This window comes from Babylonia areolata, chromosome 6 (assembly GCF_041734735.1).
Source record: "Babylonia areolata isolate BAREFJ2019XMU chromosome 6, ASM4173473v1, whole genome shotgun sequence".
In the NCBI taxonomy this organism is placed as follows: domain Eukaryota; kingdom Metazoa; phylum Mollusca; class Gastropoda; order Neogastropoda; family Buccinidae; genus Babylonia; species Babylonia areolata.
The window spans coordinates 51,687,707-51,708,904 of record NC_134881.1 but is presented as its reverse complement, the minus strand read 5'-3'; the positions used below and the strand labels follow the sequence as shown (position 1 = coordinate 51,708,904).

The 21,198-nt window shown below is 45.9% G+C and overlaps 1 protein-coding gene across 3 annotated transcripts in view; it reads left to right on the top strand.

The window, feature by feature from the left end:
* Positions 1-21,198, top strand: part of LOC143283439 (myosin light chain kinase A-like) — an 84,182-nt gene that overhangs the window by 31,946 nt on the left and 31,038 nt on the right. The window contains exon 1 of one of the 3 annotated variants that reach the window (XM_076589677.1): positions 4,361-4,397. The exons of 1 other annotated variant lie outside the window; for it this stretch is intronic. The gene's annotated coding sequence lies outside the window, so the exon portion shown is untranslated. Of the gene's footprint in view, positions 1-4,360; positions 4,398-17,958; positions 18,125-21,198 lie in introns of those variants that run through there. One more of the 3 variants, XM_076589675.1, reaches the window with a different exon arrangement.

Here is a 21,198-nt window from a genome sequence, read left to right as displayed (position 1 = left end):
TTTTCGGCCAGAACCTCAAGATCTTCGTTTGGAGACTGGGCAAGAATCTTTCGGACTTCTGGTGGCAGTTGACTCAGAAAAAGAGCTCTGAAGAGAGTCTCTGGGTTGGAATTCATCGTTTGCATGTACTGTAATAATTCTGACGGTCGTTTGTCTCCCAGACCTTGCATTTGCAGAAGGGCAGTATCTTTCTGTAGTTGTGTGGATTCAAAAGCTTTGAGTAGAGCCGCCTTGAGTGTTTCATACTTTTGGGTGTCTGGGGGGCGTTCAATTACCGCTTGTACGCGCCTGGATGTATCTGAGTCGAGAAGTTGTACCACATGATGAAATTTTGTCAAATCATTCGTGATGGGAGGTGTGTGGGTAGCAAAAACAGCTTCCAAACGAAGAAACCGTGCTGATGCATTGGTTGTCCAAAAGGGGGGTGCTTTGAAGGCGACAGCTGCCACAAGTGGTTGAGGAGGAAATTTTTCTGTCTGAGATAAAGTATGTTGCCGGATGGCGTCTGCAAGTTGTGTAATTGCTTCTGTTGTCATCGACATGATTGTAATTTGTATGAGTTTGTGAGTATACGAGTGGTCGTAGCTGGTATTAGCTGGTCACTATTAGATTCTACTCACGTCGGGGTCACCAATGAAGCAGCACACGGACGCCGGACAACGTTTAAAACATTTAATAACAAAACTAAAACATTCTCAAATCAACTTCGCTAAAACAGTCGTTGAACAACGTGGTCATAGCAACGCTTCCGGTATCAAATACAATTGTCTAAAAACCCAAATCGCATGCGACGTTATGTCATTAGGTAAGTCGTATTAGGTAAGTGCTACACTCTCTCTCTCTCACTCTCTCTCTCTCTTTCTCTCTCTCTCTCTCTCTCTCTCTCTCTCTCTCTGTCTGCCTATCTCGTTCTCTGACTCTGTCCCTTTCTCTCTGCCTCTGTCTCTCCGTATGTCTCTCTGTCTCTTTCTCTCTCTTTATCTCCCCCCACCTTCAGTGTGTGTGTGTGTGTGTGTGTGTGTACATACACATGTATACAAACGGATTATGCGTGTCGTAGCGCACCACCACACATGCCGTGGGGGTCCTTTTCTTCTAGTCCGCCCAGTTCATGGCAGCTCTTGATAAATACGGGTGTGGGGGGTGGGGGTGGTGGTTAGATTTAAGGCTGGGTGATTAGGCTCCACGCTTGCTGTGCTAGCTGACCACTGGCGGAATGCCTCATACTAGCCTGTTGCTAGCTGGTCCCCAGACTCTGTTCTTGGCCGCCACCAGTACCCCCCCACCCCCCCCCCCCCCCACCCCACCCCACCCACCACTACACATTTACCTCCCGCTGAACACAGCCGCCTGCCAGGGACCCGGGCCAGTGCAGTGCCCTTGTTCTGCTTTGCGGCCAGCTGTCAATGTACATACAGGGTGCACCTCTCTCTCCCTCTCTCTCTCTCTTCCTTCCTCCTCCGCTCTTTCCTTCCACCTCCCTCTTCTTCCCCCCCCCCCTCCTCCGTCTTCTTTTCAACCTGCATCAGCTTTTTACTGCTACCGTTTTACGGCTCATTTTCTTTAACAGATACCACTTTGTATCCAGCTGGTTCAATTTGTCTTTTTTCTTATCATCAAGTGTTTTGCGGGTTGTTGGATTTTTTTTTTCTTTCCTCTCTCTCTCTTTTTCTATTATGAAGTAAGGAAGGAGGCACGCAGTTTCAGTTTTCATTTTCATGTTCTTAAAGACGCGTCACTGCGTTCGGGCGAATCCGACTGTATATGCTACACCGCATCTGCTGGGCAGATGCCTGACTAGCAGAATAACCCAACGCGCTTAGTCAGGCCTTGAGTGCATGCATATATATATTTGTGTACCTATCAGGGTGGATTTCTTCTACAGAATTTTGCCAGAGGACAACACTCTTGTTGCAATGGGTTCTTTTTCTGTGCACAGAGTGCGTGCTGCACACGGGACTTCTGTTTATCGTCTCATCCGAGACGCTCAGTTCGATTTTCCAGTCCAACATGGGAGAAAGGGCGAGTGTGGGAATCGAACCCAGACCTTCACGGACTCTGTATTGGCAGATGAGCATCTGAACCCTTCTGCCACGTTCCTCCAAAAGGCAGGCAATGAAGAGTGATGGTTCACGAGAGCCAGTGGTGTGGGTGGTTGGAATGGTGTGTGCGGGTCGATGCCTAACGGACCATCATGGTGTAGACTATTTTATTTCCTCGCTGTCCGGAAACGCCGCTAGCTGCTGCTGCTGATCGGTCTGGAGCCACCGTGTCTGGCGATGGTGTTGGTGATTGGGTTCCAGAGCCACGTGCATGGGTGTGTTTGGGTGGTGGGGAGTTGTGGGGGTGGGGGGAGGGCTCGTTTCTTGCCTTCGCCCTTGTCGCTGAATAACTGGGATGGTATCCAGGAAACAAACAACACAGGTAACAGACACATCCATGGTCAGAGATAATGAATTGCAATTGACTTTATACTGTATCACACACCAGGTATCCCAATAAGAGGTTTAAACTGAAGTCAGTTAGGCGAAGAAAAACTCGCATCAACGGCGAGTGACGCGACCTGTGATTTTAGCGACCGACGCCCAGACGAGTTAGACACGAACTGATGCCCAGATAGCTGGCACATACACTCAGACCATGATTCGGAGGTGACGCCTTCTCATTGAGTAGAACTGAGATTTATTTTCGAACGTTTACTTTGGTCACTGGGTGGAGTTTTGGGGTGGAGGGTTCGTTTCTTTCCTTCGTCCTTGTCGCTGGGTAACTGGGATTTATTTTAGAACGTTGATTGTTGTGAAAGTAAATCAGAAGGGGGCTTAGTTCAGTTTACTTGGATCACTGGGAGGGGGGGGTGGGGGGTCCATCTTTGCGTTCGTCCTTGTCACAGGATAACTCAAGTTGTGTTCGAACCTTGATTGTTGTTCGGAAGGAAGGATTCCTTTCTATATGTACTTGGGTCACTCGGTTCCTCGCTGGGAAAAAAGAAAAGAAAAAAAAAGTCACTTTGAATGAGGAGACTTTTTTTTATTTTCTTCAACACGTGATGGAAAGGGAGGGAGGGAGGGTTAAAGACAATGGGGATTTATTAACGTTTAATTTAATTTTTACTCCGGGGTTCAAGGCTGTTGCTTTTCCTTTGTGTCCTTGTAGTATTAGGCGTTTATCTCTGTTTTTCGCCAGCGACTGATAGATTATAGATGGCAGAAATGTTCTGATCACATACAAAACAGTGAACGGTTTAGTTTTTATAAGATTTTTTTGCAATATGTCTGATCTGAAACATTACTTGATGTTAGATCTGGATAGACATTTGAAATATATAGTGACTAGATTTAGATTAGATGTTTCGGAGCTAGCGGTCCGTCATTATAGATGTGGAACATGTAATGATAGTAATTTGATTTGTCCATTATGTAAAGACTCCCAAGACAATGAGATACCCTACGTTCTTTGTTGTCCATCTCTAAAGAACATCCGACAAGTCATTCCACCTAAATATTATAGACAACCTACATTGTTTAAATTGAACTTACTAATGTCATCAACCTCTCCTGAAACTATTCGAAAAGTTTTCCCTATTTTTATATAAAGTTTTCAAAGTCAGAGAAAATGTAACTTCGTAACAACATTTTATTGTTTTACATACTGAACCGTAGCACTGTTTTACTGATGTGTTTGTTTGACTGAATATTTGGACGTTAACATGCATAGAATGTGATGTTTATAAATACATAAAAGAATAATGTTCACGTACCCCTTCATAAGGGGCCTAGGCCTATACATGAATAAACCATCTCTCTCTCTCTCTCTCTCTCTCTCTCTCTTCCAACCCCACCTCCACCCCCCTAACCCCCCCAACCCAACGTCACACACTACATCACCACCTCAACCCGAGCACCAACAAACCAACCCAACCAACCGACCGAGCAGCCCCTTCCTTTTAAGTGCCAGACCCCAGCTGAATCAATGGTACAGCATACAGCAGGACAGAACAAGCCACGGAGCCAGCGGACCGTGTCGCCTTCCTTCCTTCCTTCCTTCCTTCTCAAGCGGTGCTGGTTCTTGGTTGGTTCCCAATGCCTCGACCTCCCCTCTCCCCCCCCCCACTCTCAAGCCCCCCACCCCCACCCCCACCCCCACTCCCCGCCCCAACCACCCTCCCCTCACCTCTACCTCTCCAGTCCTTCCAGATATACAAAGAAAAGGCAGGCTCTCAGAAAGAAAAAAGAAGAAGAAGAAAAGAAAAAAAAGAATCGTGGGTCATACTGTTTGCAGAAACCAGGCGGAACGGTCACGCCAGCCCACACAACACAACAACACCGCACCTTATTGCAACGAGTACCCCGCCAACACTCGAGGAGACCAGCCCCCCCACTCCGATTTGGGACCAGAGGGTAAGTAAGCGGCGGCGGCGAAATATCCATCGACCCCACACCACCTACCACAACCACTGACACCTGCACCGCACCACACCACACCACACCACACCAAACTGCCATCCTCCTCCTCCTCCTCCTCCTCCTCCACCTCATCATCCTCATCATCATAAAGCGGCTTGAATACGGGGCTGATGGTGAGCGGGGACTGTTCCAAGCGGATGGTTATATTGTGTGGTGGGGGGTTGTTTGTTCTCTCTCTCTCTCTCTCTCTCTCTCTCTCTTTGAAGGTCTTTTTATTTGTGTTTTCGTAATTAATCTCGCATATATATATTTTTTTTTATCCCTTCTTTGCTAACCCACCCCCACCCCCCTCCTCACACACACACACCACCGCACTCCCCCGTCCCACCACCCTTACTCTTCCTCTAGTCCTGGCACGGCTCGTATTCAAGTACCGCAAACAGCGAGATCCGTTCATTCCGAGTTTGGGACCAGGGGATAACGAACGGGTGTTCTATAGCACCGGCATGCATCCCCACCCCCCTCTCCCAAACACACACACACTCTCTCTCTCTCTCTCTCTCTCTCTCTCTCTCTCGGTGTGTGTATGCATGCGTGTGCACGGATGTGGGTGTGTGTGGAGGGCCGGGGGGGTGTTTTCTTCATTATGTATACAGTTCTGCATGAAAACCTTTTCCTTTCATTTATGCGTGTGCTGTTTGTAATAGATGTAGATTGGCAAGGACAGATTGGAAGAATAGGCAATGCCTAAAATCTTAATCCTTGAATAAAAACGTTTTGAGTTCTGAGTTCTCTCTCTCTCTGTCTCTCTCTCACTCACACTCTCTCTCTCTCTCTCTCACACACACACACTCTCTCTCTCTCTCTCTCTCTCTCTCTCTCTCTCTCTCTCTCAGCCTGGGTAGGGAAGATGAATTGCATTTTTTGTTATGTTGCCTTGCTTTGAGTGACCTCAGACAAAGATTAATTCGACCTAAATATTATAAAGATCCCTGTGCTTTTTAGATTTAATCTGCTCATGTCGTCAGAACATGAGCTTACCCAACAAAACTTGGCCATATACTTATATGAGGCATTGAAGAGACTTCGAATCGTTATTTTGTGAATGTTGTTGAGTATTGTATTAGCTACGTTTGGTTGATTTGTGATATTGCTTTATCGTGTCAAGTCATTTTCCTTATTTTATTTTCTTGTATGACCCCCTTCAGTAAGGGGCTTTGGCCTTAATCTGAATAAAACATCGTTATCTCTCTCTCTCTCTCTCTCTCTCTCTCTCTCTCTGTGTGTGTGTGTGTGTGTGTGTGTGTGCTTTTAGTGTAGATGATGAAAAACATTACTTGTTTCAATGTAAATCATTCGATAGGGTAAGAGATAAGTACGAGTTCTTTCAGTCTGATGTAGCTAAAAGGCACGACATTGTTTCCGCTCTGTCGTCTGATGATGACCTCACAATACTGTCAATAGCTAAATTTCTTGTAGAAGCACAAAGAATAAGATGTAGTCTTACTATTCAGAACAATACTAGAGTAAATGAGGGGGATAACAATGTATAATGTCTGCTATATTATGTTCAGACTGTAAGCCAAGTAATAAGGTAGACATTGAACAGTATCGTTAATAGAATGGATGGTCGAGTAATGGTGTTTTTGTCTTTTTTGGTTTTTGTTTTTGTTTCTTTTTTTTTCTTTTCTTTTTTTTTTTTAATGTTTGTTGCTTCCCTATTGTAAGGATGTTGTATTTCGATAAAAGCTGTTTTGTTTTTCTTTGTTTGCATGTTTTGTTTTGTTTTGATGGATTAAGCAGAGTGTGGTATGGTACTTGTGGTGACATAAGAATTAACCCTATCACCCCCTTGTCAGTAGACCTATGCAGGTAATGACAATAAAATATCAAAGCGTCAAAAGCGTCTCTCTCTCTCTCTCTCTCATTCACTCACTATACCGCCATCATCACGAAGCAGCTAAAAACTGGATTGATGGTGAGGAACTGTTCCAGTAAATGATTATTTTTTCTCTGATATATTTTTTTTTCTCTATCTCTGTCTGTCTGTCTGTCTGTCTGTCTCTCTCTCTTATTATTGTTATTATTATTATTATTATTATTATTATTGTGTCTTCTTATTGTTATTGTTCTCACAAGGACGGATTGGAAGACTAGGCAATGCCTAAAATCTTTATCCTTCAGCAATAGTTTTTCAATCTTGAATCTCTTTCTCCACCCCCCCCACCCCCACCCCCCCCCCCCCACCCCTCTCTCTCTAGATATAGGACCAGTTAGCACCCCACCCACCCCTCCCCCTCCCTCTTCTTTTTCTTCCTTTACTTTTTTTTTTTTCATCTGGTTTCCATGCTCTACTTTTTTTTGTTCTTTCTTTTTTGTTGTTGTTGTTGTTGTACACTCATTCAGGTCTGTTTAGCCTTAATAAATTGCAAGGATGTGTGGTGTCGTCAGATCGTCACGCCTTGATTGTAAGGATGTGTACAGTGTAGTCAGGTCGTCACCCCTTGATTGTAAGGATGTGTACAGTGTAGTCAGGTCGTCACCCCTTGATTGTAAGGATGTGTACAGTGTAGTCAGGTCGTCACCCCTTGATTGTAAGGATGTGTACAGTGTAGTCAGGTCGTCACCCCTTGATTGTAAGGATGTGTACAGTGTAGTCAGGTCGTCACCCCTTGATTGTAAGGATGTGCAGTGTAGTCAGGTCGTCACCCCTTGATTGTAAGGATGTGTACAGTGTAGTCAGGTCGTCACCCCTTGATTGTAAGGATGTGTACAGTGTAGTCAGGTCGTCACCCCTTGATTGTAAGGATGTGTACAGTGTAGTCAGGTCGTCACCCCTTGATTGTAAGGATGTGTACAGTGTAGTCAGGTCGTCACCCCTTGATTGTAAGGATGTGTCAGTGTAGTCAGGTCGTCACCCCTTGATTGTAAGGATGTGTACAGTGTAGTCAGGTCGTCACCCCTTGATTGTAAGGATGTGTACAGTGTAGTCAGGTCGTCACCCCTTGATTGTAAGGATGTGTACAGTGTAGTCAGGTCGTCACCCCTTGATTGTAAGGATGTGTACAGTGTAGTCAGGTCGTCACCCCTTGATTGTAAGGATGTGTACAGTGTAGTCAGGTCGTCACCCCTTGATTGTAAGGATGTGTACAGTGTAGTCAGGTCGTCACCCCTTGATTGTAAGGATGTGTACAGTGTAGTCAGGTCGTCACCCCTTGATTGTAAGGATGTGTACAGTGTAGTCAGGTCGTCACCCCTTGATTGTAAGGATGTGTACAGTGTAGTCAGGTCGTCACCCCTTGATTGTAAGGATGTGTAGTGTAGTCAGGTCGTCACCCCTTGATTGTAAGGATGTGTACAGTGTAGTCAGGTCGTCACCCCTTGATTGTAAGGATGTGTCAGTGTAGTCAGGTCGTCACCCCTTGATTGTAAGGATGTGTAGTGTAGTCAGGTCGTCACCCCTTGATTGTAAGGATGTGTACAGTGTAGTCAGGTCGTCACCCCTTGATTGTAAGGATGTGTACAGTGTAGTCAGGTCGTCACCCCTTGATTGTAAGGATGTGTACAGTGTAGTCAGGTCGTCACCCCTTGATTGTAAGGATGTGTACAGTGTAGTCAGGTCGTCACCCCTTGATTGTAAGGATGTGTACAGTGTAGTCAGGTCGTCACCCCTTGATTGTAAGGATGTGTACAGTGTAGTCAGGTCGTCACCCCTTGATTGTAAGGATGTGTACAGTGTAGTCAGGTCGTCACCCCTTGATTGTAAGGATGTGTACAGTGTAGTCAGGTCGTCACCCCTTGATTGTAAGGATGTGTACAGTGTAGTCAGGTCGTCACCCCTTGATTGTAAGGATGTGTACAGTGTAGTCAGGTCGTCACCCCTTGATTGTAAGGATGTGTACAGTGTAGTCAGGTCGTCACACCTTGATTGTAAGGATGTGTACAGTGTAGTCAGGTCGTCACCCCTTGATTGTAAGGATGTGTACAGTGTAGTCAGGTCGTCACCCCTTGATTGTAAGGATGTGTACAGTGTAGTCAGGTCGTCACCCCTTGATTGTAAGGATGTGTACAGTGTAGTCAGGTCGTCACCCCTTGATTGTAAGGATGTGTACAGTGTAGTCAGGTCGTCACCCCTTGATTGTAAGGATGTGTACAGTGTAGTCAGGTCGTCACACCTTGATTGTAAGGATGTGTACAGTGTAGTCAGGTCGTCACACCTTGATTGTAAGGATGTGTACAGTGTAGTCAGGTCGTCACCCCTTGATTGTAAGGATGTGTACAGTGTAGTCAGGTCGTCACCCCTTGATTGTAAGGATGTGTACAGTGTAGTCAGGTCGTCACACCTTGATTGTAAGGATGTGTACTGTGTAGTCAGGTCGTCACCCCTTGATTGTAAAGGATGTGTAGTGTAGTCAGGTCGTCACCCTTGATTGTAAGGATGTGCAGTTGCTCGTCAGGTCGTCACCCCCTTGATTGTAAGGATGTATCCAGTTGTAGTCAGAGACGTCACCCTTGATTGTAAGGATGTGTACAGTGTTAGAGGTCGTACCAATTGATTGAAAGGGAATGTGTACAGTGTAGTCAGTCGCTCACCCTTGATAGTAAGGATGTGTACAGTGTAGTCAGGTCGTCACCCCTATGATTGTAAAGATGTGTACAGTGTAGTCAGGTCGTCACCCCTTGATTGTAAGGATGTGTACAGTGCTAGTCAAGTGTCACCCCTTGATTGTAAGGATGTGTACGTGTAGTCAGGTCGTCACCCTTTGCTGTAAGGATGTGAGTGTAGTCATGGTCGTCACCCCTTGATTGTAAGGATGTGTACAGTGTAGTCAGGTCGTCACCCCTTGATTGTAAGGATGTGCAGTGTAGTCAGGTCGTCACCCCTTGATTGTAAGGATGTGTAGCGTAGTCAGGTCGTCACCCCTTGATTGTAAGGATGTGTACAATTTATTCCGGTCCCTTTTGCCTACTACTCTCTGATCAGTGGCCTCTTGAAAATTTGACTGTCCTGTTTCGCCCTCTTTCATTTCTGGTTTCGCCTCTCTTCTCTGACTCTCTCTCTCTCTCTCTCTCTCACACACACACACACACACACACATAGAGGTAGGTAAACATAAGGGGAGGAGGAGAGAGCGAGAGAGAGAGGCATACAAAAGACCAAGAGAGAAAGAGAGCGTGAGTGAAAGAGAGAGAGAGAGAGATGATTTATGACAGTGACATTGACAGGACTACTTGTGATTCAATGCGGCGTTCAGTATTGAGCGTCTTGTTACCGCCAACGGTAATCTGACTCTGAATGGAAGGGATTATCTTGACAACAGCTGTTGATGAACAGCGCCGTTTCTTTAACCTGCGGAAACCACCATCTCTCTCTCTCTCTCTCTCTTCTCTGTCTCTGTCTGTCTGTCTGTCTGTCTCTGTCTCTTGTCTTTCTCTCTTTCCTTCTCTATTTCAGCTGGCGGCTTTGTTTCTGTTGCAGTTTGAAGTTTTCTGTACAAAAGCAAGGTCTTGTGCGTATGCGTATGTGGCACTGTGTGTGTGTGTGTGTGTTTGTGCGCGCGCGCGCGCGTGTGTGTGTGTGTGTGTGTGTGTTTGCGCGTGTGCGTGTGTGTGTGTTTGACTTCACAACAAAAAGAGAAAGAGGAGAACGAATGGAGGCAAACAAGTCTGTCGTCAATTTGAAAATAACTTGTTGCAGAGACGTGTGTCGAAGAAAAGTTTGGCGGAGGAAAAGCTAGTGCAATTCGTGTGATCATGTGCACACGTGTGTGTTTTGTTGTATTCGTTTTGCCTACAACTCAGTAACTAGTTATTCATACAATAACTGGTTGTGTGTGTGTGTGTGTGCGCGCGCGCATGTGCATGTATGCGTGCGTGACTATTCTTGTTTGTGTGTGCAGGCATTTTTGTTTTGTTTTGTTTTGTTTTGTTTGTGCGTGTGCGCACAAGCAGCCAAGCACGCGCGTGTGTGCCGGTGTGTGTGGTCGATCCCAGAAATGATGTGCATGGTAAAAGCAATTGCTGCACAGTGCCGTCGTTTACCGTAGAATACAACATGGATACTAAACAACGCAATGTAAAAGCAGTGGACTTGAGTATAAAAAAATAAAATTAAAAAAAAAAAAAGCCAGTTGTGTGCATAGTTGGTTGTGCGTCCGACAATAAACATACTTTGATAGGTTTAGTAAGTGCAGAAGACGGGAGGGAGCGCTTCAGTAGAATGAAGTGCAGCGATTGGCAGTAAGAAAGTCAACAGTTCACGCAGTGCAAAGCAACTAGCTACACAGAGCTCACACACAAACACACACACACACACACACACACACACACACACAAAGAAAACACATAAGCGGCTGCAATCTGGCACAGTGCATGCATTATTGTTATTATTATTATTATGATTATTGAAGTTCACACGGGCTGGCAGGCAAGGACAACGTTTCTTTCGACATATACCACTTCCCACCCGCCGTCACCCTTCCTCCTTCCATGATCTCCCGCCAGATCTTTCTGGTTCTGGCAGAGACGGGATGTGGTAGGAGGGGGCCGGGGGTGGGGGTGGGGGGTTGTTGAGGGTGTTGAAGGGGGCGACCCCCACCCCACCCCCCACCCCCCCACCCCCCAAACCCACCCACCGCCCGCCTCCTACCTCGCATTATCTGTTCGATCGCATCACGGCCACGGGTTCTTACGTGAATACGTAAGCATGTTGAAATGAGACTGCTTTTAATTAAACATGGATACACAAGGATGCGCGCGCGCTTATTAGCAGTGGAGACAGACAGACAGACAGAGAGAGAGTGAGGGACAGAGAGAGATTGCCACTACTAATAGGGGTGAGGTGCTAAAACTGAAAGGACGTCAAATTCAAAATAAAAAGCAAAAAAGAAAACATAACAAATTAAAGAAAAGAAAAGGTAGTGAGTGAGAGAGAGAAGGGAAGGGTAAAAAAAAAAAAAAAAAAATTTAAGTGCGAACCATTTGAATACCTTGTTACACGCCTTTTTCAATCAACCAGATCTGTTCCATTTTTTTTTTTCATACTCACGATCAAATGACATCATAGAATTGATTCCATCAAAGGTGTATTTTGCCAAACGTGTCAATGTATATCGCGAATTTCTTCTACTACTACTTCTTCTTCTTCTTTCTCTCTCTCTTTCTCTCTCTCTGTCTTTCTCTCTCTCTCTCTCTCTCTCTCTCTCTCTCTCTCTCTCTCTCTGTCTCTCACTCTTTCTCTCTCTCTGTTTTCATACAAAGCTTTCAAATTCCGAGAAATAGCTACTTCGTAAGACAGTTGGTTGTTCTCTATTTTGAAATCGGGTGCAATTTCGCTATGTTTTGGTTTGACAGTGTATTACTTGTATTGCTATGTGATGTTTATATGATATAATGTTCACATTCCCCTTCATAAGGGGCCTTGGCCTATATATGAATATACCATCTCTCTCTCTCTGTCTCTCTCTCTGTCTCTCTCTCTCTGTGTCTCACCCCCCCCCCCCCCCCCACACACACACACCCTCTCTCTCTCTCTCTCTGTGTCTCTCCCCCCACCCCCCAAGCCCCTCCACCCTCTCTCTCTCTGTCTCCCCCACACACACCCTCTCTCTCTCTCTCTCTCCCTCCGTTCATTGTCTCTCCCCCCACTCCCCCCCCCCCTCTCTCTCTTTCTCTCGACGGCCGGGGATGATGAGTGGGAGGATGGGTAAGGGGCAGGGGGGATTGGGAGGGGGGAGGGGAGGGGGGGGGCTTAGCTCCAACTTGACTAGTATAGCGTGAAGATCTCCCTCACACCCCTCTCCCACACCCTTCCCCCCCCCCTCTCTCTCTCTCCTACCAAGCGACATAGGGGTGGTGGGGGGTGTGGGGGTAAGGAGTGGGGGAGGGGGGAGCTTAACTCCGAGCTTGACTTGTCTCTGCTTTTTCAGCTCCCTCCGGGGGCCCGAAAAGCAAAAAGCCAACAATACCCCCCCCACACACACACACACACACACACACACCCCTCCCAACCACCTTTCCCTCCTCACAACACCCCCCAACCCCTCCCCCCACTCCCCCCCACACGCATATCTCACCTTCCCCCCCCCCTCCCTTCCCCCTCCAGCCTTCCGTCCCTTCCGTCGGTCATTGGCAGTTTTCGTATCGTGTGGAAATTTGCTGGCCACACGGCAGGACTAGACGCGGGTTGAGTTGTCTTGTGTTGTGTTGTGTTGGTTGGGTGGTGGTGTGTGTGGTATGTGGTATGGCCCAAGGACGTATATCAAATAGATTTATAATAAGTCCATGGGTATGACCCCAAGGTCCACCACCCAGCCCCCGCGGGCCGCCCCCCCCCCCCCTCCCCCCTCCCACAACCCCCAGCGCCTGCGATAGTTGTTGTATTGCAATCCGTGTTGTCGACGTTGTTACGGTCAGTATTTATTTATCTGTTTATTCGTTTATTTACTTATTCATTCATTCATTGTAATTTTGTTACTGCTACTTCTACTGCCTCAACTATGCTGAAAGATCTACATCTTCGAAGCCTGCAAGAGAGACGACAGGACCTCCGTCTCTCTCTCTCTCTTAAAACGAGTTGTTGAGGGGTCGGTGCCGGCTATAATTATATACCTACCACCAGGCCAGTTCATAAAAGAATCAGCAAACAGACGCCGCATCCAGCCAGGGCGCTTTGCTGACTTTGTCTCCAGCAACAGTGTGGAGACGTCAGCCAGGAAGAACAACGTTGTGTATATATATATATAGCCGACTAGGCTCCTACAACGCTGTGCCCCACCCAAGTCAAGCAAGAGAGGCAAGGCCTTCAAGACTCACTTGTGATAAATTAAGTCCCCTAGCATTAATTACAGAGTAATTTCCCTTTTTTACTATCCGCACCAAAACGTTTGCAAAATGAATAAAAATTCCATGCTTAGCAAAAGAAGTTCCTGTTTGAACAAAAAATGATAATAATGACTCCTGTTGTTGTTGTGTCAGAATAAGAGGTCAAAGTGCCAAGTTTAGAGAATACAAAAATATAAATATAACAGTAAATGCAGTTTGCATATAATTAGGCTTCTTTTTTAAAAATTTGTTTGTGCCCATCCCAGAGGGGCAGTGTTGTTTTAAACAAGATGACTGGAAAAAAAATTAATTTTTCCTATTTTTATGCCAAATTTGGTGTCAACTGACAAAGTATTTGCAGCGAAAATGTCAATGTAAAAGTTTACCACGGACACACAGACACACACACACACACACACAGACACACACACACACACACACACACACACAGACAACCGAACACCGGGTTAAAACATAGACTCACTTTGTTTACACAAGTGAGTCCAAAACTACTGCCACCACAGAGGAGGAGGCCGTGTGGGTCACAGTGGGTAAGGCGCAGGACCTGTGATCCAGTGGTCCGGGTTCCATCCCCCGTTTCAACCTACCTGGTGACAGGCGCAGTAGCCGAGTGGTTAAAGCGTTGGACTTTCAATCTGAGGGTCCCGGGTTCGAATCACGGTGACGGCGCCTGGTGGGTAAAGGGTGGAGATTTTTACGATCTCCCAGGTCAATATTTGTGCAGACCTGCTAGTGCCTGAACCCCCTTCTTGTGTATATGCAAGCAGAAGATCAAATACGCACGTTAAAGATCCTGTAATCCATGTCAGTGTTCGGTGGGTTATGGAAACAAGAACATTCCCAGCATGCACACCCCCGAACGCGGAGTATGGCTGCTTTTATGGCGGGGTAAAAACGGTCATACACGTAAAAGCCCACTCGTGTGCATACGAGTGAACGTGGGAGTTGCAGCCCACGAACGCAGAAGAAGAAGAAGAACCTACCTGGTGTTGTGTCCTTGGGGAAAGGCGCTTCACTGGGAATTTGCTCACTCCCACCACCCAGGCAGTGGATGATGGCTGGGCCTGCCGGACTTGGGCTGGGGAAGGTCAGAACGGCGGAAGGAGAGGATTGGTTGAAATAATCTTTAATTATTCAACAATACACATGATTACAGTGCAGTGAATGACAAAAGAGCACCAACAAGCTTAAAGCTTATACTGTGCTCACAACGTTGCACTTCAATTTTATCATGACTTGTATTAAATAACATTCATAAACAGTAAGTAATGAAATAATGAAATAAAACAAATAAACAGTATATAATATAGTAAAATAATGCTAATATCAATATTAACATGAGATTAAATTTATTATCACCAGAGTAATTGGCCTAATAGAAGAAAAACACGAAGAAGAAGAAGAAGAAAATTTAGAAGAATGGTGGGTAAGGTGGTGGGGGAGGGGGAACAGAGGGGAGAGGAGAAATTCAACTTTGAATATTTGGTCAGTCAAATAAATCCAACATATATTTTACGAATAGAATCATGTTGTATCATTTCTTCACAATACTTTCTAAGCTAAAATCTATTTGAATCGGAGATAAACTGGTGAACAGTTTGAAATATGAATATATTTGTATGATTCTGGAGAACAGGATCTCCATGCAACAGAGTTTTAAGGAGAGGATTGGGCCCCCGCCTTCCTGTTCTCAGCCATAGCAGAGTGCAGTGGGTATGTGAATTCACTGCCACGCTCTCATGTCCGTAAACGGTTATGGTTATGGAACCTTTCTTTTTCAAACATTTTTTATTCCATTTTTACATGATGAAACACATACAAACACATACGTTAGCAAGTATAGTGCGCTGAAGGAATGTGATAGAAAGAAGAAGATGAAAAAAAAAAAAAGGGAAACGAAACAAACAAAACAACAAATACCACATCCACTAAAAAAAAAAAAAAAAAAAATGCTGGCAAGGGTCGATAAATCGAAATTAAATATATGGTCGCCGGATGCTGTCTAGGAAAGTTGATAGGTTGTGGGTTGTCAGCCTTATAGTATTTAACATATTTATAGCCATATTTTGAATTGCAAAGAAAGATACAAAATATAGCAATATCAATATCATACTTGCGTAGACATAATTGTGTATTCCTTATCTTGATTTGTATTCAAAAACAGGGGGTTTATATGGAGACCATTCGCTGATGAAGCCATTGTAATCATTTGTCCTGGCTATATACTCCTCAATTGTATGTCTGTATTCCATTCTTAATAATAATTTTAAAAAAATCTTGCAGAACAGGTACAGTGTTGTTGATCTTGTGTTTGGTTCAAGTATTGTTTAGCCAGTAACGAAAGGAAATAAAAGGTAGAAACAGTGACTGTATTTACGTCTAGTCCAAGTGTGGCTCATGATTGGGTCCATTAACTTTTAACCTGAACTGTCGCCACTCCAATCCTATCTCCTTTTTTTTGGGGGGGGGGGGGGGGGCAGCTTTATGGGCAGGACCTTCGACAGGTAGGGTACGGGTTAGCTGGGGGGGTATTGTATTGGGGAGGTGTGTGTAGGGGGTGTATGGGGGACCCTCCCTCTCTCTCCCTCCCTGCCCCCCACCCACCCCACTCAACGTTTCAGTACACTCCCCCCCCCTTCCCCCCTCCTATTCTCCCAGTCACTTGTTGCCATCATCACCAACCACCACCACCACCACTACCAGTAGTAGTCACCCCTGTTGTCTATGGCGTGCTACGTGATTAAGGGAGTTGTGGTCTTGTGCCCCCACACTCATTCTCACTCTCTTCGCCTCTCTGTCGCCCTCACTCCCCCCCCCTTTTCTCCTCCCCCCCCCCCCCCCCCCCCCCCCATGCCTATCTGCCCACTCCCCCACCCCCCACTCCCTCGTCCAACACCTAACCCCTACCCCCCACAACGCTGCGACGACACGGAATCGGAAATTAAATTTACGGGGGTCTGTTGTAGGCGGGATGAGAGGAGTGGGGGAAGGGGGATTGGGGGGGTGGGGGTGGGGGGTCTTTGATGCTTGATTGTATTGCTTGTTACTACCTCTTCCATCTCCACCACCACCACCACAACCCTCCCCAACACACACACTCACACACACACACACACACACACACACACACGTCCCCCTACCCTCCTACCCCTATTCACTCCCACCCGTACCGTCGTTCCGTTTCTTTTGGTTGTGGAAGAAAGAGGTGCTGGGATAGTGTGTGTTGTGTGGAGGAGGGGGGGGGGGTGCGGTGTGGGTGTGTGGGTGTGGGGGGGGGAGGTTGTGGAGGAGTCGGATTTTAAGGGGGGAGAGGGAGGGGATTGGGGGGGGGGGGGGGGGGGGGGGGGGACGTAGAAGAAGAAAGAAATAAGGGTGTGAGTTGGGTCGGTGGATGTGAAGTGGATGGGTGTAATTGGTTTTGTATTCATGTATCGTTGTCGTGCGTGTCTTGGGGAGTGTGGTGGTGGTGGTGGTGTAAATAAACATTCAAGGCGCAGTTAAAACCTGCTCTCTTTTAAATTTATTTGTTTGTTGTTGTTGTTGTGGACGGAGTCACCCTTCCAGCCCTCCCCCGCCCCGCCACATACCCCCACCCTCGTCCTTCCCCGACCCCCCAAACCCCCCCCCCCCACCCCCACCCCCCACCCTTCCCCTGATTAGTCCTTTGCTTGGTGGAAGAGATCATTCTTTCGTTCAACCAAAGGGTCTGACGTCGAAGATATGCTTTAATTGAATTTCGATGGCTGTCAACTGTTGACCATTCTTCCCATTTAATAGACCCTATTGTCAATCATTTGCTTGAATTTGATACTTGAATGTCAAAAGTAAGCCTCTGTTTGTACGTGTTCGAGGAAAGGTGTGTGTGTGTGTGTTTGTGTGTGTGTGTTTGTGTGTGTGTGTGAGGGGGGGGGGGTGTGTGCGGGGAGATGTGTGGGGAGGGGAGGAGGGTTGTTTGTTAGTTTTTTTTGTTTTTTGTTTTGTTTTCTCTGTGTGTGTGTGTGTGTGTGTGTGTGTGTGTGTGTGTGTGTGTGTGTGTGTGTGTGTGTGTGTGTGTGTGTTTTGATACATTGAATTGGGTTAGAACTCAGTGCCCAATCCAAATAGGCATGATTGATAGACGTCAGTGCACCTCCATCATGAGCAGTGGCTTCAACAGAGTGGCTGGCTGCCTCGCACAGAAAATAGCCATGGGAGGTCAGATAATCGTTGTCCTCTGGAGGGAAAATTCATGGAAATATGTGTTACAGCTAACGTTCCGCGTGTAGCCTTGGAGGAAGTTACTGATTTCACAAGAACTGAAAAAACAAACACACATTTGTGATGATGATGATGATGATGATTATAATGATTATCATCATCGTCATCATCTTTATGATGATGATGATGCACTTTATATTGCGCCATCAGACCTCTCAAAGCGCTTTACAGAAATACATTCAGTCAGACACATAACACTCCAGAACACACACACACGCACACACACACACACACACTGGAAAAAATAGATTTGGATCAATAGAACGCGTCTACGGAAACGTGGCTTGACCATATGTTGACTGCATTGACGTAAACTGTTTTTTAATGGTGGCGGATGTGTGGGAGGGTACGATGGGAGTGGTCGGGTACATATGGATGGGTGTGGCCAAGATATAGTAATAACACATGTATATCTACAACAGAAAGTGTGCTGGTCGTCACAGTGTGTTAAAGAGTGAAACTGAGCAGAGGACTGGTACGGATGTCTTGTGTTTGCTTTACATGTTCACTTTGAACTCTGTACAGGATTGATTTGTTTATCGTTGTTGATCATTGCCCGGCCCACTCCGTAAAGGATCCTGCAGAGCACCGGTCTTAAAACTGCCTGACACTCTTGGCGCGTAAGTATCAACATTTGAGTCGTAGTAATGCACCGAGAAAAAGAAAGAAAAAAAAAAGATTTCCGGTTTCTGTGGCCTGTTGATGGATCGTGGGTATTTCAGGACGCGAAGGATTTGTGATGCTAGTTACGGGTATATATATATAGGAGATGATTGATCGGGTACGTGGAGGGGATATTAATGCTATATGAAGAGAGCGGGGTGGGAGAGAGATATCAGTGTCTTTACAGGGGTGGGGTTGGAGGGTGGTGACATATCGATGTCCTTATCAGCCCAGCAGGGCTTTGAACGATCAGGTCTGAAGAGGAGATAAAAGACCCGTTGTCAGATATGGATTATCTTAATAACGACAAGTTCATCGAGACGAGAGAGAAAAAAAGGACCCTTGTAATCGTATAAATGGGAAGCGGTGTGTGGGACTAAATAATGCACGCGTCCGGTTTTGCTGTGCTTGTTTTTGTTTTTTGTTTTTTTACGAGAGAGCGGTCTACAGTGTTCAATGACGCTGAAAAAAAATATGGGCAACAAAACTGACATGAGAAGTTTAAAACTGTTTCTGTTATAAAAACATCGTTACAACCCAGAAAAAGCCCGGAACTTTCTGCTTTCAGATTCCGAGGGAATTAACGACGACTTGAAAACAGACAGGATGTAAATACAAGCTGACAGTATCAAGAGTTCCCCAGGCTTGCCTTTCATGCAGTACACAACAGTAAACATCATGGACAAAGTATGTTAACAGCGCGAAAATCGTAATTCTTGCCAAGCTGAGAGAGAGAGAGAGAGGGGGGGGGGCGGGGGGGAGCACAAATATGTGTTTGTTTAGATATTTCCATGTGAACGAGTGTGAGCAGTTAATGCGCCATTGTGCCAAGTTTCAGCAGTTGCATGAATATGATGGTGCTGCACGCGCAAAGTTTTGATTTTGTGGGATTTTTGTGCTGCGTCACATCAATCAAGCCAACCGTCTTCAGGAGTGACATCCACAACGCCAAATATCTATATATAGCATTTTCTGAGCAACCCAATTCGGCTCCAGTTTTAAATTGTAATGCATTTTAACGGGTTTTATAATGTTAGGGATAATGGAAGCAGATTTTTGAATACCAAAATACTCAATGTAAAGGTTAACTCATGCAGAAGGCCCTGGCATTTATCGCAGTCAAAGAATCCAGGTTTCGAATTAAAAATTGGTGGTGACATTGATATTATAGCTGACACTCGATTATGACGAATGAATTTTCGATCACTCAGCAACCCTGAGCTTCATGTGCGTCACGAAAGACCGGAAACGATACCCAGGGCTGATTTTCACGCGAAGGTTGGAGGTTTGGGGGGGGCGAATCTCCTCCACGCCACAAAATGTGTTGTATAATCTTATTACCTGCTTTTATCAAACGAAGACCATAGTTCTCCTTCTCGATCAATTTCGCGATGTTCTCCCGTCTGTCAAGGGGTTTAGTGGGCTTGGGAGGTGGCGGTGGAGGGGAAGTGTGTGTGTGTGTGGTTGGGGAAGGGTGTGGCAAACAGAAAGAAGTCTGGTTCCCTGCAATGGACTCACAGAAAGTACTGGAGAACGAACGGACGGACAGTTTTTTGTTTTTGTTTTTGTTTTTTGTTTTTTTGTACTGAGCCTCTGTGAGCGGACACTGCAACTGGAATGGGTTAAACCCGCGTTTTCTCGACAATCCGTGAGATTGCTGATACGATACTGCGCTATTGTTACTGGTGTGGTGGTGGTGGTCGTCGGGTTTTGGTTTTTTTTGACTCACTTGTGTAAACAAAGTGAGTCTATGTTTTAACCCGGTGTTCGGTTGTCTGTGTGTGTGTGTGTCCGTGTGTCTGTGTGTCCGTGGTAAACTTTAACATTGACATTTTCCCTGCAAATACTTTGTCAGTTGACACCAAATTTGGCATAAAAATAGGAAAAATTGAGTTCTTTCCAGTCATCTTGTTTAAAACAATATTTCACCTCTGGGATGGGCACAAAAAAAAGAAAAAAAAAGAAGCCTAATTATATGCAAACTGCATTTACTGTTATATTTATATTTTTTGTATTCTCTAAACTTGGCACTTTGACCTCTTATTCTGACACAACAACAAGAGGAGTCATTATTATCATTTTTTGTTCAAACAGGAACTTCTTTTGCTAAGCATGGAATTTTTATTTATTTTGCAAACGTTTTGGTGCAGATAGTAAAGAAGGGACACAAGTGAGTCTTGAAGGCCTTGCCTCTCTTGTTTGTTGTTGTTTTATTTGTTTGTTTTTTTGCGGGGGAGGTGGTAACAACCGATGTTCACAAGCATTAGTGAGCGGTCGTGAAAATTAGAAAAAAAAAATATATCGTTCAGGAAGGCTGGTTGAATAACGTGCATGTCGCACGAGTATATTTATTGCCTTCGTCGTTATTGTGTTTTTTTTTTGTTGTTTTTTCTGCCCCATCATCTGCACCGTTTCAGTGGCATTACTCCCACGCCGCTCATTGAGATTCCCCCATACACGGCCACACCCGGGTTCGTCCGTCACAGTTCCAGCGTCGGCAGTCCGCAGGGAACCATCGATGTTACGTCGCACTGCTGCTGAGTCACTTCGGATTACTGTCTATATAATTATGTGGGCCATGCCTAGTGCAAGAAACTGCTTTTCGGCCGAATGATGTCAGACTTGCGGTATAGACCAGAGGCCGCCTCGCAACAACAAGAAGTGCACTCTCAGCAGACTATTCCACAGCGTGTGCCACTCGGGTTTCCATCGGAAGACGTTCAACTCGAGCTTTTGACTTAAGAGAGAGGGCGTTTCCATTCCCCCCATCGCCCCCCCCCCACCCCCCAGACCCCCGCACCCTCCCCCCACCCCCTCTCTCTCTCTCTCTCTGATATCACTGGAAATGGTGGTACTTGTCAAGTGCACTCAGTTCAGGAGCGTCGCCATGCTCGCGGTTTACCAAACAAGCTGCATGGGTCTTCCTGGAAACTATAACGTCAACGTTATTTGAGAAGGGTGTAGGGAGGTGTGTGTGTGTGTGTGTGTGAGGGGTGGGTGGGTGGTGGAGGGTTACAGTGGGGATCGGGGA